Below are 8,407 nucleotides of genomic sequence, written 5' to 3'. Positions count from 1 at the left end.
TTTTTAAATATTTTTACTATTTAAAATAACTGTCTTCTATGTGAATATGTGTTAAACTGTAATGTATTTCTGTGATGCGCAGCTGTATTTTCAGCATCATTCCTCCAGTCTTCAGTGTCACATGATCTTCAGAAATCAGTATAATATGCTGATTTGCTGCTCAGAAAACATTTATTATTATTATTATTATTATGTTGAAAACAGCTGAGTAGTTTTTTTCAGGTTTCTTTGATGAATAGAAAGTTCAGAAGAACAGCAGTTAATAGAAATCTTTTGTAACATTATAAATGTCTTTATCATCATTTTTGATCAATTCAAAGCATTCTTGCTATATAAAAGTGTTACTTTCTATAATTTATTTCCTAAAAAATAAAATAATAATTATACTGACTCCAAGCTTTTGAATGGTATAGTTTATGTTACAAAAGCTTTTTATTTCAGATAAATTCTGATCTTTGCATCTTTCTATTCATCAAAGAGTTCTGAAAAAATTTACTCAACTGTTTTAAATATTGATAACAATAAAAAATAAAAAAATTTCTTGAGCACCAAGATCATGTGACACTGAAGACTGGAGTAATTAATTACATTTTAAAATATATTCAAATACAAAGTAGTTATTTTCAATTGAAAAATATTCCACAATATCACTACTTTTGCTGTATTTTGGATCAAATAAATGCAGGCTTGGTGAGCAAAATATAATGCTTTAAAAAACTTTAAAAATCGTACTGTCCAAAAGCTTTTGACTGGTAGTGCAGCTACTGTATATTCTCTGCCTATGCAGGTAGTGCATTGGGGAACAGCGCTCCCTTGTGGACATTTGAAGCATTTAAGAGACGTGTCTCTTCTCTCTGTCCTGTGTGCATGTGTCGCTTCTCTCTGTCCTGTGTGCATGTGTCTCTTCTCTCTGTCCTGTTTGCATGTGTCTCTTCTCTCTGTCCTGTGTGCATGTGTCGCTTCTCTCTGTCCTGTGTGCATGTGTCTCTTCTCTCTGTCCTGTGTGCATGTGGATCCAGAGCCACGGAGCCGTGAGGAGGATCCTCCAGCAGAACCGAACAGTCTGCAGCTACAGGAGCGGATCTGCTGAGGGTATCAGGGAGAAGCTGCAGGCGTTCCCAGGAGGATCCATAGAGCTCCAGAAGCAGCAGGAGTCTGGCATCGCGGTGCTCACTGTCAACAACCCAGCTCGCATGAACGCCTTCTCAGGTGCTCATGTTTACTTCACATACGGCAGCAGGAGTCTGGCATCGCGGTGCTCACTGTCAACAACCCAGCGCGCATGAACGCCTTCTCAGGTGCTCATGTTTACTTCACATACGAAACCCTGCAGCACAAAAGCAGTGTTGAGTCGCTGGGGGATATTTGTAGCAATAGCCAAAAATACACTGTATGGCTCAAAATAGTTTATTTTTCTTTTATGCCAAAAATCATTAGGATATTAAGTAAAGATCATGTTCCATGAAGATATTTTGTACATTTGCTACCTTAAATATATCAAAACTTAATTTTTGATTAGTAATATGCATTGCTAAGAACTTCATTTGGACAACTTTAAAGATGATTTTCTCAATATTTAGATTTTTTTGCTCCCTCAGATTCCAGATTTTCAAATAGTTGTATCTCAGCCAAATATTGTCCTATCCTAACAAACCATACATCAATGGAAAGCTTATCTATTCAGCTTTCAGATTCCACAATTTCACAAAATTGACCCTTATGACTGGTTTTTAAGTCTAGGATCACATATGGGCCATTATTTGGACAGGTTATTATTTAAAATGATGCTGTCTTGCTAAGGTGCTTCATACAAGTAACTTTGGTTAAATTTTATTTATTAAACTAGATAGTAAAGTTTGTAGACAAACTTTTAGTTGGCTTGAAAAAGCCTAGCCAGAAAGTTTGTAAAAGTTTTAAAAGCTTGAAGTTTGAAGGTTTTCAGTTTGAAGTAGTTTGAAATACTTAAAATAGTTTTAAAGATTAACGTTTGAATGTTTTGAAGGCAATACAGTCTATCAGTAGAGCAGACATAGAAAAACAGATCGCTAGGGTACCTGGGGTGGCTTCTAGGGTGGTTGCTAGGGTACTCAAGGTGGTTGCTAGGATGTTTCTAGGGTACCTGGGGTAGTTTCTAAGTTATTGCTATGTGGTTGCTAGGGTACTTGGGGTGGGTGCTAGGCTGTTGCTCTGCAGTTGCTTAGGTGCCCGGGCTGGTTGCTATGGTACTGCTATGCGGTTGCTAGGGTATTCTTGGTGGTTGATAGGGTGTTGCTATGTGGTTTCTGGGGTAGCTGGGGTGGTTACTAAGGTGTTGCTAGGCGGTTGCTAGGCTACTTGGGTTAGTTGCTAAGGTGTTGCTATGCGGTTGCTAGGGTACCTAAAGTGGTTGCTAGGGTGTTACTAAGCTACCTGGGGTGGTTTCTAGGATGTTGCTATGCGGTTGCTAGGCTACCTGGGGTGGGTGCTAGGGTGTTACTATGCAGTTGCTAAGGTACTCAGGGTGGTTGCTAGGGTGTTACTTTGCGGTTGCTACGGTAGCTGGGATGTTGCTAGGTGGTTGCTAGGCCACCTGGGGTGGTTGCTAGGGTGTTACTATGTGGTTGCTATGGTACCCAGGCTGTTGCTAGGGTGTTGCTTTGCGGTTGCTACGGTACTCAAGGTGGTTGCTAGGGTGTTACTGTGCAGTTGCTAGGGTACCTGGGTTGGTTGCTAGGGTGTTGCTATGCGGTTGCTATGGTACCCGGGTTGGTTGCTAAGGGTTGCTATGCAGCTGCTAAGGTACCCAGGGCCATTGCTAGGGTGTTGCTATGCGGTTGTTAGGGCACCCAGAGTGGTTGCTAGGGTGTTGATAAGCTACCTGGGGTGGTTGCTAGGGTGTTGCTAGGTGGTTGCTATGGTACCCGGGGTGGTTGCTAAGGTGATGCTAGGCAGTTGCTAGGGTGTTGCTATGCAGTTGCTATGGTACCTGGGGTGGTTGCTAGGGGGTTGCTATGGTACCCCGGTGGTTGCTAAGGTGTTGCTATGCGGTTGCTAGGGTACCTAAAGTGGTTGCTAGGGTGTTACTAAGCTACCTGGGGTGGTTTCTAGGATGTTGCTATGCGGTTGCTAGGCTACCTGGGGTGGGTGCTAGGGTGTTACTATGCAGTTGCTAAGGTACTCAGGGTGGTTGCTAGGGTGTTACTTTGCGGTTGCTACGGTAGCTGGGATGTTGCTAGGTGGTTGCTAGGCCACCTGGGGTGGTTGCTAGGGTGTTACTATGTGGTTGCTATGGTACCCAGGCTGTTGCTAGGGTGTTGCTTTGCGGTTGCTACGGTACTCAAGGTGGTTGCTAGGGTGTTACTGTGCAGTTGCTAGGGTACCTGGGTTGGTTGCTAGGGTGTTGCTATGCGGTTGCTATGGTACCCGGGTTGGTTGCTAGGGTGTTGCTATGCAGTTGCTAAGGTACCCAGGGCCATTGCTAGGGTGTTGCTATGCGGTTGTTAGGGCACCCAGAGTGGTTGCTAGGGTGTTGATAAGCTACCTGGGGTGGTTGCTAGGGTGTTGCTAGGTGGTTGCTATGGTACCCGGGGTGGTTGCTAAGGTGATGCTAGGCAGTTGCTAGGGTGTTGCTATGCAGTTGCTATGGTACCTGGGGTGGTTGCTAGGGGGTTGCTATGGTACCCCGGTGGTTGCTAAGGTGTTGCTATGCGGTTGCTAGGGTACCCAGAGTTGTTGCTAGGGTGTTACTATGTGGTTGCTATGGTACCCCGGTGGTTGCTAAGGTGTTGCTATGCGGTTGCTAGGGTACCCAGAGTTGTTGCTAGGGTGTTACTAGCATGTTGTTAGCATGATTAACAAGTTACCAGCATGTCTCTTGCATGATTAGCATGTTACTAGCATGCTGTTAGGTCTCTCTCATGAACACTTCAAGTGTTCATCTCATGAATACTTAACAATAACTGTGGAACACACACTATTTATTCACTCATACACTTATTTATCTAACACTCATACTCAGTCTACACCTCAAATGTGCACATAATATACAGTACATGTGCATACAAAACTGTCTATTGTAATATACCTGCACATACAATTGTCAATTTATATATTTGTATTCCTTATTTACTTGTTCTATTTTTTTATTTTTTTATTATCTGTGTTTTTTGTTCTGTCACTGTCATTCTGTTACACTGTGGAACCTTCTGTCACGAAAACAAATTCCTCGTATGTGTAAACATACCTGGCAATAAAGCTCATTCTGATTCTGATTCTGATTAGCATGATTAGCAAGTTACTAGCATGTTGCTAGCATGTTTCTAGCATGATTAGCAAATTACTAGCATTTTGTTAACATGTTGGTGTTGCTATGCGGTTGCTAGGGTACCTAAAGTGGTTGCTAGGGTGTTACTAAGCTACCTGGGGTGGTTTCTAGGATGTTGCTATGCGGTTGCTAGGCTACCTGGGGTGGGTGCTAGGGTGTTACTATGCAGTTGCTAAGGTACTCAGGGTGGTTGCTAGGGTGTTACTTTGCGGTTGCTACGGTAGCTGGGATGTTGCTAGGTGGTTGCTAGGCCACCTGGGGTGGTTGCTAGGGTGTTACTATGTGGTTGCTATGGTACCCAGGCTGTTGCTAGGGTGTTGCTTTGCGGTTGCTACGGTACTCAAGGTGGTTGCTAGGGTGTTACTGTGCAGTTGCTAGGGTACCTGGGTTGGTTGCTAGGGTGTTGCTATGCGGTTGCTATGGTACCCGGGTTGGTTGCTAAGGGTTGCTATGCAGCTGCTAAGGTACCCAGGGCCATTGCTAGGGTGTTGCTATGCGGTTGTTAGGGCACCCAGAGTGGTTGCTAGGGTGTTGATAAGCTACCTGGGGTGGTTGCTAGGGTGTTGCTAGGTGGTTGCTATGGTACCCGGGGTGGTTGCTAAGGTGATGCTAGGCAGTTGCTAGGGTGTTGCTATGCAGTTGCTATGGTACCTGGGGTGGTTGCTAGGGGGTTGCTATGGTACCCCGGTGGTTGCTAAGGTGTTGCTATGCGGTTGCTAGGGTACCCAGAGTTGTTGCTAGGGTGTTACTAGCATGTTGTTAGCATGATTAACAAGTTACCAGCATGTCTCTTGCATGATTAGCATGTTACTAGCATGCTGTTAGGTCTCTCTCATGAACACTTCAAGTGTTCATCTCATGAATACTTAACAATAACTGTGGAACACACACTATTTATTCACTCATACACTTATTTATCTAACACTCATACTCAGTCTACACCTCAAATGTGCACATAATATACAGTACATGTGCATACAAAACTGTCTATTGTAATATACCTGCACATACAATTGTCAATTTATATATTTGTATTCCTTATTTACTTGTTCTATTTTTTTATTTTTTTATTATCTGTGTTTTTTGTTCTGTCACTGTCATTCTGTTACACTGTGGAACCTTCTGTCACGAAAACAAATTCCTCGTATGTGTAAACATACCTGGCAATAAAGCTCATTCTGATTCTGATTCTGATTAGCATGATTAGCAAGTTACTAGCATGTTGCTAGCATGTTTCTAGCATGATTAGCAAGTTACTAGCATGTTGTTAGCATGATTATCAAGTTACTAGCATTTTGTTAGCATGTTTCTAGCATGATTAGCAAGTTACTAGCATGTTTCTAGCATGATTAGCATGTTGTTAGCATGCTTCTATGCTAATCCAGCTAAAAACAGTTGATTCAGTAAAATAAACAGCTAAAAACCAGCTAAGACCAACCTGACCTGCTAAAAAAGTGGCCAAAACCACTTTAAAACCAGCTTAGGAGACCAGCCAAAGCAGTCAATCAGCTTAGGCTGGTTTTAGCTGGGGGTTTTTTTCAGTAGAGAGTTGTTCAGCTCTGCTATAGCAATAGACAGCTTAAATACACCATAAGTCTTATTTTATAAAAGTTTTCAATGAAAGTCTATGGGATTTTAGGTGGTTTTGATAGTCTGGTTTACGAAAACCGTAAGCCGGATCAGTTAGAAAAGAAATAGCAACCCGAGTCAGACCAGTCTGAAGGTCTGACCTGAGTTTGGTGGTTGTAGCTTCAAAAGTCTAGGAGGAGATACATTTTAAAATTTGGTCTAAGAAGAAGTTGTTTAAATAGGATTTCAGTAAGATGGATTTTTCAAGCCAACTTAATAATAACAATTTATACAAATAATATTTATAAAAATAAATGTATTAATATTTAATAAAAATACTTTGTCCGCTAATAATATTTAACCTTAATTTTCTCCACGCATGATATATTTCATACTTCATCTCAAATTTTTAATTAGAAAAGAATATTGTTTGGGAAAAACGATGGATGTGGTGGAAACGACGGCATATTTTTACGCTCTGTAAATTTAAATCTGTGAAACTTGGTTTATGTTTATTTCATTCTTGTTGTGAGACTATCATAGTTTTTAAAACGTAGTAATTCACGTTTTTCTGAACTTTCATTTTTTAAGATTGTTCGTCTGGATCTGGAGTTAAACAGTAAAATAAAATCTGGACATCTGAAAAAGTGAATGCATTTATGAAAAGCATGGTTTAAAAAAAGTTTCCAGTGCAGGTATAATGAAACCTTCATATCTTCATATAAAGTTACATTTTCATTACACTATCTCTGTTGAGATAAAAAATGTAATTGTACCCCGAGAACATATTGCAACTTTTAGAACTAACAAACTCAGACAAACTATATTATGCCCGCATTTGCACAAAAATAAAACCTTGTCTAACTTTACTATCATTATAAGAGGACCTCAGTGAGACTTACAGGAACTTCTTTCGCTTCCAAAACCATCACACTGAACGACAATACATGCACTGTTTCCAGCTGATATAATGTTTGCTGTGTTTTGTCAGGATGGCATGAAGATGTGTGAGTTCATGCAGAACACTCTCACAAGACTCCTCCGGTTGGTCTTTCTGAAGAAGCGAGCAGATTAGAGCAATCAAGACACCAGGGGTCAATACTGTACAAATATTTTTGAACAAAATTTGAAGAAAGTCGAGAATCTTTGCCACACCATGAGATTCAGCTCCTGTCCCTCCTTTAGAAAGATGCACGTTTCAAAGGCTAGTATGCTGCATTGTTATTAATGTGACCATGTGAGCGGTGTCTAATTATCATTCTGAAAATAAATGTCTAATTTTATATGTTTTATTTCAGTTTTGTGTAAAGATGTCAGTCTGATCAAATGATGAGTCAAAATAGACACGTTCAAAACTGTGGCGGTAATTACTTCCATTACTTTATTCATTAAACAAGTGAAGCTTACCTTTCAGATGTAACATTATACTATTCTACTAGTATTATTAACTAGTATTATTACTCATTCTCTTTATATATATATATATATACTGTATATACTGTATATATAAATGCAGCTTACCTGCATGAGCGTTTACCACAAAAAAACCTTCCCCACAGTGGATTAGGGAGTTTGCACTTTGGTCGTACAGTCATTTTGCAGTGCATTGTGGGATTGAATTAGTGCATTCAGTAATTTCCACTATGATTTGCATACCCCACACGCTTAAAAATATAGGATCCAAAAAGCAGGTGTCTGATTTTGTACTAAATATACTAAAAATGATTCTTTAGTACTTCTTAAGAACATCTAAGTGTACTCAAATGTGCTATTTTGAGACATTGTGAATATGAACTAAAATGTGCTTTTAACACTATCTGTGTATTAAAAAATGTATTTAGTGACCACTTGTAGTACACATAAACCCCCCAATGTATGAAAGATGTTCATATTCACGGTGTCTCAAAATAGCACATTTGAGTACACTTAGATGTTCTTAAGATTAAGAAGTACTAAAGAATGATTTCTAGTATATTAAGTACAAAATTAGTGCGTGAAAATAGAGCACTTTAAGTACATTATGCACGTGCACTTTTTTCCGCCTGGGATAATGTTAGAAAAGAGATTTTGTACCTCAAACAGTCTGTTTGAGGTATCTTGGAATGAGGAGGGAGGTATGTATTCTGAAAGTTACAGTGCGTTTCTACAAATCATTTTATCTCAAAAGATCAAAGAAAATTCCTGATGATATTAAGATTTTCAAATAGTTGTCTCTCGGTCAAATATTGTCCGATCCTAACAAACCACACATCAATGGACAGCTTATTTACCCAGCTTTCAGATGATGTATAAATCTCAATTTTGAAAAATTGACACTTAAGACTGGTTTTGTGGTCCAGGGTCACATATTACTAAATTAATATAATCTATCTAAATGTTGCATCTTTCAGAGTTTTGTCATTGCAAGAATTTCTGCACATTCATGCAGTCCTTTTATTAATGGCATACTTTGCCATAGTGTACAATTTTGTCAATACAGTTTTACAATCTATCTATCTATCTATCTATCTATCTATCTATCTATCTATCTATCTA

The sequence above is a fragment of the Sinocyclocheilus grahami genome, unplaced genomic scaffold (genome assembly GCF_001515645.1).
Source record: "Sinocyclocheilus grahami isolate Dianchi unplaced genomic scaffold, SAMN03320097.WGS_v1.1 scaffold672.1, whole genome shotgun sequence".
Taxonomy (NCBI): domain Eukaryota; kingdom Metazoa; phylum Chordata; class Actinopteri; order Cypriniformes; family Cyprinidae; genus Sinocyclocheilus; species Sinocyclocheilus grahami.
The sequence above is the reverse complement of the archived record's forward strand: the minus strand, read 5'-3'. Positions refer to the sequence as shown.